This window comes from Phalangium opilio, unplaced genomic scaffold, assembly GCF_054372755.1.
Source record: "Phalangium opilio isolate 3A_F unplaced genomic scaffold, DU_Popi_V2 ptg000060l_1, whole genome shotgun sequence".
NCBI classification, from domain to species: domain Eukaryota; kingdom Metazoa; phylum Arthropoda; class Arachnida; order Opiliones; family Phalangiidae; genus Phalangium; species Phalangium opilio.
The window spans coordinates 2,068,277-2,081,869 of NW_028324177.1; the positions used below are offsets into that span (position 1 = coordinate 2,068,277).

Consider the following 13,593-nt stretch of genomic DNA (forward strand, 5'->3'; position numbering starts at 1 on the left):
GGACGTGATAGCCACTACACCATAGATACGTGTTAATTTAAAGTTTTCGATGAGATCAAGCTTATTACTATGTCTAATCACGATGGTCAAAACATGCATCTATCAGGGCTCGAACCTGGCACCTTTCGCGTGTAAAGCGGACGTGATAACCACTACACCATAGATACTTGGTTATTGTGAGTTTTCGAAGAGATCTAGCTTATTACTATGTCTAATCACGATGGTCAAAACATGTATCTATCAGGGCTCGAACCTGGGACCTTCCGCGTGTTAGGCGGACGTGATAACCACTACACCATAGATACTTGTTAATTTAAGTTTTCGAAGAGATCTAGCTTATTACTATGTCTAATCACGATGGTCAAAACATGTATCTATCAGGGCACGAACCTGGGACCTTCCGCGTGTTAGGCGGACGTGACAACCACTACACCATAGATACGTGTTAATTTAAGTTTTCGAAGAGATCTAGCTTATTACTATGTCTAATCACAATGGTCAAAACATGTATCTATCAATGCTCGAACCTGAGACATTCCGCGTGTTAGGCAGACGTGATAACCACTACACCATAGATACGTGTTAATAAAAAGTTTTCGAAGAGATCAAGCTTATTACTATGTCTAATCACGATGGTCAAAACATGTATCTATCAGGGCCCGAACCTGAGACTTTCCGCGTGCAAAGCGGACGTGATAACCACTACACCATAGATACGTGTTAATTTAAAGTTTTCGATGAGATCAAGCTTATTACTATGTCTAATCACGATGGTCAAAACATGTATCTACCAGGGCTCGAACCTGGGATCTTCCGCGTGTTAGGCGGACGTGATAACCACTACACCATAGATACTTGATAGTATGAAGTTTTCGAAGAGATCTAGCTTATTACTATGTCTAATCACGATGGTCAAAACATGTATCTACCAGGGCTCGAACCTGGGACCTTCCGCGTGTTAGGCGGACGTGATAACCACTACACCATAGATACGTGTTAATATAAAGTTTTCGAAGAGATCAAGCTTAATACTAAGTCCAATCATGATGGTAAAAACATGTATCTACCAGGGCTCTAACCTGGGACCTTCCGCGTGTTAGGCGAACGTGATAACCTCTACACCATTGATACGTGTTAATATAAAGTTTTCGAAGAGATCTAGCTTAATACTTCGTCTAATCACGATGGTCAAAACATGTATCTATCAGGGCTCGAACCTGCCACCTTTCGCGTTTTAGGCGGACGTGATAACCACTACACAATAGATACGTGTTAATTTAAGTTTTCGAAGAGATCAAGCTTATTACTATGTCTAATCACGATGGTCAAAACATGCATCTATCAGGGCTCGAACCTGGCACCTTTCGCGTTTTAGGCGGACGTGATAACCACTACACCATAGATACGTGTTAATATAATGTTTTCGAAGAGATCTAGCTTATTACTATGTCTAATAACGATGGTCAAAACATGTATCTACCAGGGCTCGAACCTGGGACCTTCCGCGTGTTAGGCGGACGTGATAACCACTACACTATAGATACGTGTTAATGTAAAGTTTTCGAAGAGATCTAGCTTATTACTATGTCTAATCACGATGGTCAAAACATGTATCCATCAGGGCTCAAACCTGACACCTTCCGCGTGTAAAGCGGACGTGATAACCACTACACCATAGATACTTGGTTATTGTGAGTTTTCGAAGAGATCTAGCTTATTACTATGTCTAATCACGATGGTCAAAACATGTATCTATCAGGGCTCGAACCTGGGACCTTCCGCGTGTTAGGCGGACGTGATAACCACTACACCATAGATACTTGTTAATTTAAGTTTTCGAAGAGATCTAGCTTATTACTATGTCTAATCACGATGGTCAAAACATGTATCTATCAGGGCACGAACCTGGGACCTTCCGCGTGTTAGGCGGACGTGACAACCACTACACCATAGATACGTGTTAATTTAAGTTTTCGAAGAGATCTAGCTTATTACTATGTCTAATCACAATGGTCAAAACATGTATCTATCAATGCTCGAACCTGAGACATTCCGCGTGTTAGGCAGACGTGATAACCACTACACCATAGATGCTTGGTTATTGTGAGTTTTCGAAGAGATGTACCTTATTATTATGTCTAATCACGATGGTCAAAACATGTATCTACCAGGGCTCGAACCTGGGACCTTCCGCGTATAAAGCGGACGTGATAACCACTACACCATAGATACGTGCTAATTTAAGTTTTCGAAGAGATCTAGCTTATTACTATGTCTAATCACGATGGTTAAAACATGTATCCATCAGGGCCCGAACCTGACACCTTCCGCGTGCAAAGCGGACGTGATAGCCACTACACCATAGATACGTGTTAATTTAAAGTTTTCGATGAGATCAAGCTTATTACTATGTCTAATCACGATGGTCAAAACATGCATCTATCAGGGCTCGAACCTGGCACCTTTCGCGTTTTAGGCGGACGTGATAACCACTACACCATAGATACGTGTTAATATAATGTTTTCGAAGAGATCTAGCTTATTACTATGTCTAATAACGATGGTCAAAACATGTATCCATCAGGGCTCAAACCTGACACCTTCCGCGTGTAAAGCGGACGTGATAACCACTACACCATAGATACTTGGTTATTGTGAGTTTTCGAAGAGATCTAGCTTATTACTATGTCTAATCACGATGGTCAAAACATGTATCTATCAGGGCTCGAACCTGGGACCTTCCGCGTGTTAGGCGGACGTGATAACCACTACACCATAGATACTTGTTAATTTAAGTTTTCGAAGAGATCTAGCTTATTACTATGTCTAATCACGATGGTCAAAACATGTATCCATCAGGGCTCAAACCTGACACCTTCCGCGTGTAAAGCGGACGTGATAACCACTACACCATAGATACTTGGTTATTGTGAGTTTTCGAAGAGATCTAGCTTATTACTATGTCTAATCACGATGGTCAAAACATGTATCTATCAGGGCTCGAACCTGGGACCTTCCGCGTGTTAGGCGGACGTGATAACCACTACACCATAGATACTTGTTAATTTAAGTTTTCGAAGAGATCTAGCTTATTACTATGTCTAATCACGATGGTCAAAACATGTATCTATCAGGGCACGAACCTGGGACCTTCCGCGTGTTAGGCGGACGTGACAACCACTACACCATAGATACGTGTTAATTTAAGTTTTCGAAGAGATCTAGCTTATTACTATGTCTAATCACAATGGTCAAAACATGTATCTATCAATGCTCGAACCTGAGACATTCCGCGTGTTAGGCAGACGTGATAACCACTACACCATAGATGCTTGGTTATTGTGAGTTTTCGAAGAGATGTACCTTATTATTATGTCTAATCACGATGGTCAAAACATGTATCTACCAGGGCTCGAACCTGGGACCTTCCGCGTATAAAGCGGACGTGATAACCACTACACCATAGATACGTGCTAATTTAAGTTTTCGAAGAGATCTAGCTTATTACTATGTCTAATCACGATGGTTAAAACATGTATCCATCAGGGCCCGAACCTGACACCTTCCGCGTGCAAAGCGGACGTGATAGCCACTACACCATAGATACGTGTTAATTTAAAGTTTTCGATGAGATCAAGCTTATTACTATGTCTAATCACGATGGTCAAAACATGCATCTATCAGGGCTCGAACCTGGCACCTTTCGCGTGTAAAGCGGACGTGATAACCACTACACCATAGATACTTGGTTATTGTGAGTTTTCGAAGAGATCTAGCTTATTACTATGTCTAATCACGATGGTCAAAACATGTATCTATCAGGGCTCGAACCTGGGACCTTCCGCGTGTTAGGCGGACGTGATAACCACTACACCATAGATACTTGTTAATTTAAGTTTTCGAAGAGATCTAGCTTATTACTATGTCTAATCACGATGGTCAAAACATGTATCTATCAGGGCACGAACCTGGGACCTTCCGCGTGTTAGGCGGACGTGACAACCACTACACCATAGATACGTGTTAATTTAAGTTTTCGAAGAGATCTAGCTTATTACTATGTCTAATCACAATGGTCAAAACATGTATCTATCAATGCTCGAACCTGAGACATTCCGCGTGTTAGGCAGACGTGATAACCACTACACCATAGATACGTGTTAATAAAAAGTTTTCGAAGAGATCAAGCTTATTACTATGTCTAATCACGATGGTCAAAACATGTATCTATCAGGGCCCGAACCTGAGACTTTCCGCGTGCAAAGCGGACGTGATAACCACTACACCATAGATACGTGTTAATTTAAAGTTTTCGATGAGATCAAGCTTATTACTATGTCTAATCACGATGGTCAAAACATGTATCTACCAGGGCTCGAACCTGGGATCTTCCGCGTGTTAGGCGGACGTGATAACCACTACACCATAGATACTTGATAGTATGAAGTTTTCGAAGAGATCTAGCTTATTACTATGTCTAATCACGATGGTCAAAACATGTATCTACCAGGGCTCGAACCTGGGACCTTCCGCGTGTTAGGCGGACGTGATAACCACTACACCATAGATACGTGTTAATATAAAGTTTTCGAAGAGATCAAGCTTAATACTAAGTCCAATCATGATGGTAAAAACATGTATCTACCAGGGCTCTAACCTGGGACCTTCCGCGTGTTAGGCGAACGTGATAACCTCTACACCATTGATACGTGTTAATATAAAGTTTTCGAAGAGATCTAGCTTAATACTTCGTCTAATCACGATGGTCAAAACATGTATCTATCAGGGCTCGAACCTGCCACCTTTCGCGTTTTAGGCGGACGTGATAACCACTACACAATAGATACGTGTTAATTTAAGTTTTCGAAGAGATCAAGCTTATTACTATGTCTAATCACGATGGTCAAAACATGCATCTATCAGGGCTCGAACCTGGCACCTTTCGCGTTTTAGGCGGACGTGATAACCACTACACCATAGATACGTGTTAATATAATGTTTTCGAAGAGATCTAGCTTATTACTATGTCTAATAACGATGGTCAAAACATGTATCTACCAGGGCTCGAACCTGGGACCTTCCGCGTGTTAGGCGGACGTGATAACCACTACACTATAGATACGTGTTAATGTAAAGTTTTCGAAGAGATCTAGCTTATTACTATGTCTAATCACGATGGTCAAAACATGTATCCATCAGGGCTCAAACCTGACACCTTCCGCGTGTAAAGCGGACGTGATAACCACTACACCATAGATACTTGGTTATTGTGAGTTTTCGAAGAGATCTAGCTTATTACTATGTCTAATCACGATGGTCAAAACATGTATCTATCAGGGCTCGAACCTGGGACCTTCCGCGTGTTAGGCGGACGTGATAACCACTACACCATAGATACTTGTTAATTTAAGTTTTCGAAGAGATCTAGCTTATTACTATGTCTAATCACGATGGTCAAAACATGTATCTATCAGGGCACGAACCTGGGACCTTCCGCGTGTTAGGCGGACGTGACAACCACTACACCATAGATACGTGTTAATTTAAGTTTTCGAAGAGATCTAGCTTATTACTATGTCTAATCACAATGGTCAAAACATGTATCTATCAATGCTCGAACCTGAGACATTCCGCGTGTTAGGCAGACGTGATAACCACTACACCATAGATACGTGTTAATAAAAAGTTTTCGAAGAGATCAAGCTTATTACTATGTCTAATCACGATGGTCAAAACATGTATCTATCAGGGCCCGAACCTGAGACTTTCCGCGTGCAAAGCGGACGTGATAACCACTACACCATAGATACGTGTTAATTTAAAGTTTTCGATGAGATCAAGCTTATTACTATGTCTAATCACGATGGTCAAAACATGTATCTACCAGGGCTCGAACCTGGGATCTTCCGCGTGTTAGGCGGACGTGATAACCACTACACCATAGATACTTGATAGTATGAAGTTTTCGAAGAGATCTAGCTTATTACTATGTCTAATCACGATGGTCAAAACATGTATCTACCAGGGCTCGAACCTGGGACCTTCCGCGTGTTAGGCGGACGTGATAACCACTACACCATAGATACGTGTTAATATAAAGTTTTCGAAGAGATCAAGCTTAATACTAAGTCCAATCATGATGGTAAAAACATGTATCTACCAGGGCTCTAACCTGGGACCTTCCGCGTGTTAGGCGAACGTGATAACCTCTACACCATTGATACGTGTTAATATAAAGTTTTCGAAGAGATCTAGCTTAATACTTCGTCTAATCACGATGGTCAAAACATGTATCTATCAGGGCTCGAACCTGCCACCTTTCGCGTTTTAGGCGGACGTGATAACCACTACACAATAGATACGTGTTAATTTAAGTTTTCGAAGAGATCAAGCTTATTACTATGTCTAATCACGATGGTCAAAACATGCATCTATCAGGGCTCGAACCTGGCACCTTTCGCGTTTTAGGCGGACGTGATAACCACTACACCATAGATACGTGTTAATATAATGTTTTCGAAGAGATCTAGCTTATTACTATGTCTAATAACGATGGTCAAAACATGTATCTACCAGGGCTCGAACCTGGGACCTTCCGCGTGTTAGGCGGACGTGATAACCACTACACTATAGATACGTGTTAATGTAAAGTTTTCGAAGAGATCTAGCTTATTACTATGTCTAATCACGATGGTCAAAACATGTATCCATCAGGGCTCAAACCTGACACCTTCCGCGTGTAAAGCGGACGTGATAACCACTACACCATAGATACTTGGTTATTGTGAGTTTTCGAAGAGATCTAGCTTATTACTATGTCTAATCACGATGGTCAAAACATGTATCTATCAGGGCTCGAACCTGGGACCTTCCGCGTGTTAGGCGGACGTGATAACCACTACACCATAGATACTTGTTAATTTAAGTTTTCGAAGAGATCTAGCTTATTACTATGTCTAATCACGATGGTCAAAACATGTATCTATCAGGGCACGAACCTGGGACCTTCCGCGTGTTAGGCGGACGTGACAACCACTACACCATAGATACGTGTTAATTTAAGTTTTCGAAGAGATCTAGCTTATTACTATGTCTAATCACAATGGTCAAAACATGTATCTATCAATGCTCGAACCTGAGACATTCCGCGTGTTAGGCAGACGTGATAACCACTACACCATAGATGCTTGGTTATTGTGAGTTTTCGAAGAGATGTACCTTATTATTATGTCTAATCACGATGGTCAAAACATGTATCTACCAGGGCTCGAACCTGGGACCTTCCGCGTATAAAGCGGACGTGATAACCACTACACCATAGATACGTGCTAATTTAAGTTTTCGAAGAGATCTAGCTTATTACTATGTCTAATCACGATGGTTAAAACATGTATCCATCAGGGCCCGAACCTGACACCTTCCGCGTGCAAAGCGGACGTGATAGCCACTACACCATAGATACGTGTTAATTTAAAGTTTTCGATGAGATCAAGCTTATTACTATGTCTAATCACGATGGTCAAAACATGCATCTATCAGGGCTCGAACCTGGCACCTTTCGCGTTTTAGGCGGACGTGATAACCACTACACCATAGATACGTGTTAATATAATGTTTTCGAAGAGATCTAGCTTATTACTATGTCTAATAACGATGGTCAAAACATGTATCCATCAGGGCTCAAACCTGACACCTTCCGCGTGTAAAGCGGACGTGATAACCACTACACCATAGATACTTGGTTATTGTGAGTTTTCGAAGAGATCTAGCTTATTACTATGTCTAATCACGATGGTCAAAACATGTATCTATCAGGGCTCGAACCTGGGACCTTCCGCGTGTTAGGCGGACGTGATAACCACTACACCATAGATACTTGTTAATTTAAGTTTTCGAAGAGATCTAGCTTATTACTATGTCTAATCACGATGGTCAAAACATGTATCCATCAGGGCTCAAACCTGACACCTTCCGCGTGTAAAGCGGACGTGATAACCACTACACCATAGATACTTGGTTATTGTGAGTTTTCGAAGAGATCTAGCTTATTACTATGTCTAATCACGATGGTCAAAACATGTATCTATCAGGGCTCGAACCTGGGACCTTCCGCGTGTTAGGCGGACGTGATAACCACTACACCATAGATACTTGTTAATTTAAGTTTTCGAAGAGATCTAGCTTATTACTATGTCTAATCACGATGGTCAAAACATGTATCTATCAGGGCACGAACCTGGGACCTTCCGCGTGTTAGGCGGACGTGACAACCACTACACCATAGATACGTGTTAATTTAAGTTTTCGAAGAGATCTAGCTTATTACTATGTCTAATCACAATGGTCAAAACATGTATCTATCAATGCTCGAACCTGAGACATTCCGCGTGTTAGGCAGACGTGATAACCACTACACCATAGATGCTTGGTTATTGTGAGTTTTCGAAGAGATGTACCTTATTATTATGTCTAATCACGATGGTCAAAACATGTATCTACCAGGGCTCGAACCTGGGACCTTCCGCGTATAAAGCGGACGTGATAACCACTACACCATAGATACGTGCTAATTTAAGTTTTCGAAGAGATCTAGCTTATTACTATGTCTAATCACGATGGTTAAAACATGTATCCATCAGGGCCCGAACCTGACACCTTCCGCGTGCAAAGCGGACGTGATAGCCACTACACCATAGATACGTGTTAATTTAAAGTTTTCGATGAGATCAAGCTTATTACTATGTCTAATCACGATGGTCAAAACATGCATCTATCAGGGCTCGAACCTGGCACCTTTCGCGTGTAAAGCGGACGTGATAACCACTACACCATAGATACTTGGTTATTGTGAGTTTTCGAAGAGATCTAGCTTATTACTATGTCTAATCACGATGGTCAAAACATGTATCTATCAGGGCTCGAACCTGGGACCTTCCGCGTGTTAGGCGGACGTGATAACCACTACACCATAGATACTTGTTAATTTAAGTTTTCGAAGAGATCTAGCTTATTACTATGTCTAATCACGATGGTCAAAACATGTATCTATCAGGGCACGAACCTGGGACCTTCCGCGTGTTAGGCGGACGTGACAACCACTACACCATAGATACGTGTTAATTTAAGTTTTCGAAGAGATCTAGCTTATTACTATGTCTAATCACAATGGTCAAAACATGTATCTATCAATGCTCGAACCTGAGACATTCCGCGTGTTAGGCAGACGTGATAACCACTACACCATAGATACGTGTTAATAAAAAGTTTTCGAAGAGATCAAGCTTATTACTATGTCTAATCACGATGGTCAAAACATGTATCTATCAGGGCCCGAACCTGAGACTTTCCGCGTGCAAAGCGGACGTGATAACCACTACACCATAGATACGTGTTAATTTAAAGTTTTCGATGAGATCAAGCTTATTACTATGTCTAATCACGATGGTCAAGACATGTATCTACCAGGGCTCGAACCTGGGATCTTCCGCGTGTTAGGCGGACGTGATAACCACTACACCATAGATACTTGATAGTATGAAGTTTTCGAAGAGATCTAGCTTATTACTATGTCTAATCACGATGGTCAAAACATGTATCTACCAGGGCTCGAACCTGGGACCTTCCGCGTGTTAGGCGGACGTGATAACCACTACACCATAGATACGTGTTAATATAAAGTTTTCGAAGAGATCAAGCTTAATACTAAGTCCAATCATGATGGTAAAAACATGTATCTACCAGGGCTCTAACCTGGGACCTTCCGCGTGTTAGGCGAACGTGATAACCTCTACACCATTGATACGTGTTAATATAAAGTTTTCGAAGAGATCTAGCTTAATACTTCGTCTAATCACGATGGTCAAAACATGTATCTATCAGGGCTCGAACCTGCCACCTTTCGCGTTTTAGGCGGACGTGATAACCACTACACAATAGATACGTGTTAATTTAAGTTTTCGAAGAGATCAAGCTTATTACTATGTCTAATCACGATGGTCAAAACATGCATCTATCAGGGCTCGAACCTGGCACCTTTCGCGTTTTAGGCGGACGTGATAACCACTACACCATAGATACGTGTTAATATAATGTTTTCGAAGAGATCTAGCTTATTACTATGTCTAATAACGATGGTCAAAACATGTATCTACCAGGGCTCGAACCTGGGACCTTCCGCGTGTTAGGCGGACGTGATAACCACTACACTATAGATACGTGTTAATGTAAAGTTTTCGAAGAGATCTAGCTTATTACTATGTCTAATCACGATGGTCAAAACATGTATCCATCAGGGCTCAAACCTGACACCTTCCGCGTGTAAAGCGGACGTGATAACCACTACACCATAGATACTTGGTTATTGTGAGTTTTCGAAGAGATCTAGCTTATTACTATGTCTAATCACGATGGTCAAAACATGTATCTATCAGGGCTCGAACCTGGGACCTTCCGCGTGTTAGGCGGACGTGATAACCACTACACCATAGATACTTGTTAATTTAAGTTTTCGAAGAGATCTAGCTTATTACTATGTCTAATCACGATGGTCAAAACATGTATCTATCAGGGCACGAACCTGGGACCTTCCGCGTGTTAGGCGGACGTGACAACCACTACACCATAGATACGTGTTAATTTAAGTTTTCGAAGAGATCTAGCTTATTACTATGTCTAATCACAATGGTCAAAACATGTATCTATCAATGCTCGAACCTGAGACATTCCGCGTGTTAGGCAGACGTGATAACCACTACACCATAGATGCTTGGTTATTGTGAGTTTTCGAAGAGATGTACCTTATTATTATGTCTAATCACGATGGTCAAAACATGTATCTACCAGGGCTCGAACCTGGGACCTTCCGCGTATAAAGCGGACGTGATAACCACTACACCATAGATACGTGCTAATTTAAGTTTTCGAAGAGATCTAGCTTATTACTATGTCTAATCACGATGGTTAAAACATGTATCCATCAGGGCCCGAACCTGACACCTTCCGCGTGCAAAGCGGACGTGATAGCCACTACACCATAGATACGTGTTAATTTAAAGTTTTCGATGAGATCAAGCTTATTACTATGTCTAATCACGATGGTCAAAACATGCATCTATCAGGGCTCGAACCTGGCACCTTTCGCGTTTTAGGCGGACGTGATAACCACTACACCATAGATACGTGTTAATATAATGTTTTCGAAGAGATCTAGCTTATTACTATGTCTAATAACGATGGTCAAAACATGTATCTACCAGGGCTCGAACCTGGGACCTTCCGCGTGTTAGGCGGACGTGATAACCACTACACTATAGATACGTGTTAATGTAAAGTTTTCGAAGAGATCAAGCTTATTACTATGTCTAATCACGATGGTCAAAACATGTATCTACCACGGCTCGAACCTGGGACCTTCCGCGTGTGAGCCGGAAGTGATAACCACTACACCATAGATACGTGTTATTGTAAAGTTTTCGAAGAGATCTAGCTTATTACTATGCCTAATCATGATGGTCAAAACATTTATCTATCAGGGCTCGAACCTGGGACCTTCCGGGTGTTAGGCGGACGTGATAACCACTACACCATAGATACGTGATAATATAAAGTTTTCGAAGAGATCTAGCTTATTACTATGCCTAATCACGATGGTCAAAACATGCATCTACCAGGGCTTGAACCTGGGACCTTCCGCGTGTTAGGCGGACGTGATAACAACTACACCATAAATACGTGTTAATAAAAAGTTTTCGAAGAGATCAAGCTTATTACTATGTCTAATCACGATGGTCAAAGCATGTATCCATCAGGGCTCAAACCTGACACCTTCCGCGTGTAAAGCGGACGTGATAACCACTACACCATAGATACGTGATAATTTAAGTTTTCGAAGAGATCTAGCTTATTACGATGTCTAATCACGATGGTCAAAACATGTATCCATCAGGGCTCAAACCTGACACCTTCCGCGTGTAAAGCGGACGTGATAACCACTACACCATAGATACTTGGTTATTGTGAGTTTTCGAAGAGATCTAGCTTATTACTATGTCTAATCACGATGGTCAAAACATGTATCTATCAGGGCTCGAACCTGGGACCTTCCGCGTGTTAGGCGGACGTGATAACCACTACACCATAGATACTTGTTAATTTAAGTTTTCGAAGAGATCTAGCTTATTACTATGTCTAATCACGATGGTCAAAACATGTATCTATCAGGGCACGAACCTGGGACCTTCCGCGTGTTAGGCGGACGTGACAACCACTACACCATAGATACGTGTTAATTTAAGTTTTCGAAGAGATCTAGCTTATTACTATGTCTAATCACAATGGTCAAAACATGTATCTATCAATGCTCGAACCTGAGACATTCCGCGTGTTAGGCAGACGTGATAACCACTACACCATAGATACGTGTTAATAAAAAGTTTTCGAAGAGATCAAGCTTATTACTATGTCTAATCACGATGGTCAAAACATGTATCTATCAGGGCCCGAACCTGAGACTTTCCGCGTGCAAAGCGGACGTGATAACCACTACACCATAGATACGTGTTAATTTAAAGTTTTCGATGAGATCAAGCTTATTACTATGTCTAATCACGATGGTCAAAACATGTATCTACCAGGGCTCGAACCTGGGATCTTCCGCGTGTTAGGCGGACGTGATAACCACTACACCATAGATACTTGATAGTATGAAGTTTTCGAAGAGATCTAGCTTATTACTATGTCCAATCATGATGGTAAAAACATGTATCTACCAGGGCTCTAACCTGGGACCTTCCGCGTGTTAGGCGAACGTGATAACCTCTACACCATTGATACGTGTTAATATAAAGTTTTCGAAGAGATCTAGCTTATTACTTCGTCTAATCACGATGGTCAAAACATGTATCTATCAGGGCTCGAACCTGCCACCTTTCGCGTTTTAGGCGGACGTGATAACCACTACACAATAGATACGTGTTAATTTAAGTTTTCGAAGAGATCAAGCTTATTACTATGTCTAATCACGATGGTCAAAACATGCATCTATCAGGGCTCGAACCTGGCACCTTTCGCGTTTTAGGCGGACGTGATAACCACTACACCATAGATACGTGTTAATATAATGTTTTCGAAGAGATCTAGCTTATTACTATGTCTAATAACGATGGTCAAAACATGTATCTACCAGGGCTCGAACCTGGGACCTTCCGCGTGTTAGGCGGACGTGATAACCACTACACTATAGATACGTGTTAATGTAAAGTTTTCGAAGAGATCAAGCTTATTACTATGTCTAATCACGATGGTCAAAACATGCATCTACCACGGCTCGAACATGGGACCTTCCGCGTTTGAGGCGGAAGTGATAACCACTACACCATAGATACGTGTTAATATAAAGTTTTCGAAGAGATCAAGCTTAAAGGTTGTCGCACACTAGAGCAAAAAAACGTGACGCTGTTACTAGCATCAAAACCAAATTTTGGGGGAGGAAATATTTCGGCATCGGCGTCGGGAAGATTTCGCGTCGGTTCTGGCGATCTTATAGAGTACTCGCGCACTAGGTAAAAGCGCTGGTACCGAATGCATGTGAACGTG

At 41.7% G+C, this 13,593-nt stretch overlaps 46 non-coding genes across 46 annotated transcripts; all 46 read right to left on the reverse strand.

The window, feature by feature from the left end:
* Positions 1-232: 232 nt before the first annotated feature.
* On the reverse strand, positions 233-305 carry TRNAV-AAC (transfer RNA valine (anticodon AAC)). Its single transcript has one exon. It is a non-coding gene; the product is annotated as a tRNA-Val (tRNA).
* Positions 306-644: 339 nt separating this feature from the next.
* TRNAA-UGC (transfer RNA alanine (anticodon UGC)) lies at positions 645-717 on the reverse strand. Its single transcript has one exon. It is a non-coding gene; the product is annotated as a tRNA-Ala (tRNA).
* Positions 718-782: 65 nt separating this feature from the next.
* On the reverse strand, positions 783-855 carry TRNAV-AAC (transfer RNA valine (anticodon AAC)). Its single transcript has one exon. It is a non-coding gene; the product is annotated as a tRNA-Val (tRNA).
* A 65-nt stretch (positions 856-920) lies between these two features.
* On the reverse strand, positions 921-993 carry TRNAV-AAC (transfer RNA valine (anticodon AAC)). Its single transcript has one exon. It is a non-coding gene; the product is annotated as a tRNA-Val (tRNA).
* A 340-nt stretch (positions 994-1,333) lies between these two features.
* On the reverse strand, positions 1,334-1,406 carry TRNAF-AAA (transfer RNA phenylalanine (anticodon AAA)). The gene has a single exon. It is a non-coding gene; the product is annotated as a tRNA-Phe (tRNA).
* Positions 1,407-1,471: 65 nt separating this feature from the next.
* On the reverse strand, positions 1,472-1,544 carry TRNAV-AAC (transfer RNA valine (anticodon AAC)). The gene has a single exon. It is a non-coding gene; the product is annotated as a tRNA-Val (tRNA).
* A 203-nt stretch (positions 1,545-1,747) lies between these two features.
* TRNAV-AAC (transfer RNA valine (anticodon AAC)) lies at positions 1,748-1,820 on the reverse strand. The gene has a single exon. It is a non-coding gene; the product is annotated as a tRNA-Val (tRNA).
* A 339-nt stretch (positions 1,821-2,159) lies between these two features.
* On the reverse strand, positions 2,160-2,232 carry TRNAI-UAU (transfer RNA isoleucine (anticodon UAU)). Its single transcript has one exon. It is a non-coding gene; the product is annotated as a tRNA-Ile (tRNA).
* A 202-nt stretch (positions 2,233-2,434) lies between these two features.
* Positions 2,435-2,507, reverse strand: TRNAF-AAA (transfer RNA phenylalanine (anticodon AAA)). The gene has a single exon. It is a non-coding gene; the product is annotated as a tRNA-Phe (tRNA).
* A 203-nt stretch (positions 2,508-2,710) lies between these two features.
* TRNAV-AAC (transfer RNA valine (anticodon AAC)) lies at positions 2,711-2,783 on the reverse strand. Its single transcript has one exon. It is a non-coding gene; the product is annotated as a tRNA-Val (tRNA).
* A 202-nt stretch (positions 2,784-2,985) lies between these two features.
* Positions 2,986-3,058, reverse strand: TRNAV-AAC (transfer RNA valine (anticodon AAC)). Its single transcript has one exon. It is a non-coding gene; the product is annotated as a tRNA-Val (tRNA).
* A 339-nt stretch (positions 3,059-3,397) lies between these two features.
* Positions 3,398-3,470, reverse strand: TRNAI-UAU (transfer RNA isoleucine (anticodon UAU)). Its single transcript has one exon. It is a non-coding gene; the product is annotated as a tRNA-Ile (tRNA).
* A 340-nt stretch (positions 3,471-3,810) lies between these two features.
* On the reverse strand, positions 3,811-3,883 carry TRNAV-AAC (transfer RNA valine (anticodon AAC)). Its single transcript has one exon. It is a non-coding gene; the product is annotated as a tRNA-Val (tRNA).
* A 339-nt stretch (positions 3,884-4,222) lies between these two features.
* Positions 4,223-4,295, reverse strand: TRNAA-UGC (transfer RNA alanine (anticodon UGC)). Its single transcript has one exon. It is a non-coding gene; the product is annotated as a tRNA-Ala (tRNA).
* A 65-nt stretch (positions 4,296-4,360) lies between these two features.
* TRNAV-AAC (transfer RNA valine (anticodon AAC)) lies at positions 4,361-4,433 on the reverse strand. Its single transcript has one exon. It is a non-coding gene; the product is annotated as a tRNA-Val (tRNA).
* A 65-nt stretch (positions 4,434-4,498) lies between these two features.
* TRNAV-AAC (transfer RNA valine (anticodon AAC)) lies at positions 4,499-4,571 on the reverse strand. The gene has a single exon. It is a non-coding gene; the product is annotated as a tRNA-Val (tRNA).
* A 340-nt stretch (positions 4,572-4,911) lies between these two features.
* Positions 4,912-4,984, reverse strand: TRNAF-AAA (transfer RNA phenylalanine (anticodon AAA)). Its single transcript has one exon. It is a non-coding gene; the product is annotated as a tRNA-Phe (tRNA).
* Positions 4,985-5,049: 65 nt separating this feature from the next.
* On the reverse strand, positions 5,050-5,122 carry TRNAV-AAC (transfer RNA valine (anticodon AAC)). The gene has a single exon. It is a non-coding gene; the product is annotated as a tRNA-Val (tRNA).
* A 203-nt stretch (positions 5,123-5,325) lies between these two features.
* On the reverse strand, positions 5,326-5,398 carry TRNAV-AAC (transfer RNA valine (anticodon AAC)). The gene has a single exon. It is a non-coding gene; the product is annotated as a tRNA-Val (tRNA).
* Positions 5,399-5,737: 339 nt separating this feature from the next.
* TRNAA-UGC (transfer RNA alanine (anticodon UGC)) lies at positions 5,738-5,810 on the reverse strand. Its single transcript has one exon. It is a non-coding gene; the product is annotated as a tRNA-Ala (tRNA).
* Positions 5,811-5,875: 65 nt separating this feature from the next.
* On the reverse strand, positions 5,876-5,948 carry TRNAV-AAC (transfer RNA valine (anticodon AAC)). The gene has a single exon. It is a non-coding gene; the product is annotated as a tRNA-Val (tRNA).
* A 65-nt stretch (positions 5,949-6,013) lies between these two features.
* On the reverse strand, positions 6,014-6,086 carry TRNAV-AAC (transfer RNA valine (anticodon AAC)). Its single transcript has one exon. It is a non-coding gene; the product is annotated as a tRNA-Val (tRNA).
* Positions 6,087-6,426: 340 nt separating this feature from the next.
* TRNAF-AAA (transfer RNA phenylalanine (anticodon AAA)) lies at positions 6,427-6,499 on the reverse strand. The gene has a single exon. It is a non-coding gene; the product is annotated as a tRNA-Phe (tRNA).
* A 65-nt stretch (positions 6,500-6,564) lies between these two features.
* Positions 6,565-6,637, reverse strand: TRNAV-AAC (transfer RNA valine (anticodon AAC)). The gene has a single exon. It is a non-coding gene; the product is annotated as a tRNA-Val (tRNA).
* A 203-nt stretch (positions 6,638-6,840) lies between these two features.
* TRNAV-AAC (transfer RNA valine (anticodon AAC)) lies at positions 6,841-6,913 on the reverse strand. The gene has a single exon. It is a non-coding gene; the product is annotated as a tRNA-Val (tRNA).
* Positions 6,914-7,252: 339 nt separating this feature from the next.
* TRNAI-UAU (transfer RNA isoleucine (anticodon UAU)) lies at positions 7,253-7,325 on the reverse strand. The gene has a single exon. It is a non-coding gene; the product is annotated as a tRNA-Ile (tRNA).
* Positions 7,326-7,527: 202 nt separating this feature from the next.
* On the reverse strand, positions 7,528-7,600 carry TRNAF-AAA (transfer RNA phenylalanine (anticodon AAA)). Its single transcript has one exon. It is a non-coding gene; the product is annotated as a tRNA-Phe (tRNA).
* Positions 7,601-7,803: 203 nt separating this feature from the next.
* TRNAV-AAC (transfer RNA valine (anticodon AAC)) lies at positions 7,804-7,876 on the reverse strand. The gene has a single exon. It is a non-coding gene; the product is annotated as a tRNA-Val (tRNA).
* A 202-nt stretch (positions 7,877-8,078) lies between these two features.
* On the reverse strand, positions 8,079-8,151 carry TRNAV-AAC (transfer RNA valine (anticodon AAC)). The gene has a single exon. It is a non-coding gene; the product is annotated as a tRNA-Val (tRNA).
* A 339-nt stretch (positions 8,152-8,490) lies between these two features.
* Positions 8,491-8,563, reverse strand: TRNAI-UAU (transfer RNA isoleucine (anticodon UAU)). Its single transcript has one exon. It is a non-coding gene; the product is annotated as a tRNA-Ile (tRNA).
* Positions 8,564-8,903: 340 nt separating this feature from the next.
* TRNAV-AAC (transfer RNA valine (anticodon AAC)) lies at positions 8,904-8,976 on the reverse strand. The gene has a single exon. It is a non-coding gene; the product is annotated as a tRNA-Val (tRNA).
* Positions 8,977-9,315: 339 nt separating this feature from the next.
* TRNAA-UGC (transfer RNA alanine (anticodon UGC)) lies at positions 9,316-9,388 on the reverse strand. The gene has a single exon. It is a non-coding gene; the product is annotated as a tRNA-Ala (tRNA).
* Positions 9,389-9,453: 65 nt separating this feature from the next.
* Positions 9,454-9,526, reverse strand: TRNAV-AAC (transfer RNA valine (anticodon AAC)). The gene has a single exon. It is a non-coding gene; the product is annotated as a tRNA-Val (tRNA).
* Positions 9,527-9,591: 65 nt separating this feature from the next.
* On the reverse strand, positions 9,592-9,664 carry TRNAV-AAC (transfer RNA valine (anticodon AAC)). Its single transcript has one exon. It is a non-coding gene; the product is annotated as a tRNA-Val (tRNA).
* A 340-nt stretch (positions 9,665-10,004) lies between these two features.
* On the reverse strand, positions 10,005-10,077 carry TRNAF-AAA (transfer RNA phenylalanine (anticodon AAA)). Its single transcript has one exon. It is a non-coding gene; the product is annotated as a tRNA-Phe (tRNA).
* A 65-nt stretch (positions 10,078-10,142) lies between these two features.
* On the reverse strand, positions 10,143-10,215 carry TRNAV-AAC (transfer RNA valine (anticodon AAC)). Its single transcript has one exon. It is a non-coding gene; the product is annotated as a tRNA-Val (tRNA).
* Positions 10,216-10,418: 203 nt separating this feature from the next.
* TRNAV-AAC (transfer RNA valine (anticodon AAC)) lies at positions 10,419-10,491 on the reverse strand. The gene has a single exon. It is a non-coding gene; the product is annotated as a tRNA-Val (tRNA).
* Positions 10,492-10,830: 339 nt separating this feature from the next.
* On the reverse strand, positions 10,831-10,903 carry TRNAI-UAU (transfer RNA isoleucine (anticodon UAU)). The gene has a single exon. It is a non-coding gene; the product is annotated as a tRNA-Ile (tRNA).
* Positions 10,904-11,105: 202 nt separating this feature from the next.
* Positions 11,106-11,178, reverse strand: TRNAF-AAA (transfer RNA phenylalanine (anticodon AAA)). Its single transcript has one exon. It is a non-coding gene; the product is annotated as a tRNA-Phe (tRNA).
* A 65-nt stretch (positions 11,179-11,243) lies between these two features.
* Positions 11,244-11,316, reverse strand: TRNAV-AAC (transfer RNA valine (anticodon AAC)). The gene has a single exon. It is a non-coding gene; the product is annotated as a tRNA-Val (tRNA).
* A 65-nt stretch (positions 11,317-11,381) lies between these two features.
* On the reverse strand, positions 11,382-11,454 carry TRNAV-CAC (transfer RNA valine (anticodon CAC)). The gene has a single exon. It is a non-coding gene; the product is annotated as a tRNA-Val (tRNA).
* A 616-nt stretch (positions 11,455-12,070) lies between these two features.
* TRNAV-AAC (transfer RNA valine (anticodon AAC)) lies at positions 12,071-12,143 on the reverse strand. The gene has a single exon. It is a non-coding gene; the product is annotated as a tRNA-Val (tRNA).
* Positions 12,144-12,482: 339 nt separating this feature from the next.
* On the reverse strand, positions 12,483-12,555 carry TRNAA-UGC (transfer RNA alanine (anticodon UGC)). Its single transcript has one exon. It is a non-coding gene; the product is annotated as a tRNA-Ala (tRNA).
* A 65-nt stretch (positions 12,556-12,620) lies between these two features.
* Positions 12,621-12,693, reverse strand: TRNAV-AAC (transfer RNA valine (anticodon AAC)). Its single transcript has one exon. It is a non-coding gene; the product is annotated as a tRNA-Val (tRNA).
* Positions 12,694-13,033: 340 nt separating this feature from the next.
* Positions 13,034-13,106, reverse strand: TRNAF-AAA (transfer RNA phenylalanine (anticodon AAA)). Its single transcript has one exon. It is a non-coding gene; the product is annotated as a tRNA-Phe (tRNA).
* A 65-nt stretch (positions 13,107-13,171) lies between these two features.
* Positions 13,172-13,244, reverse strand: TRNAV-AAC (transfer RNA valine (anticodon AAC)). The gene has a single exon. It is a non-coding gene; the product is annotated as a tRNA-Val (tRNA).
* Positions 13,245-13,593: the final 349 nt, after the last annotated feature.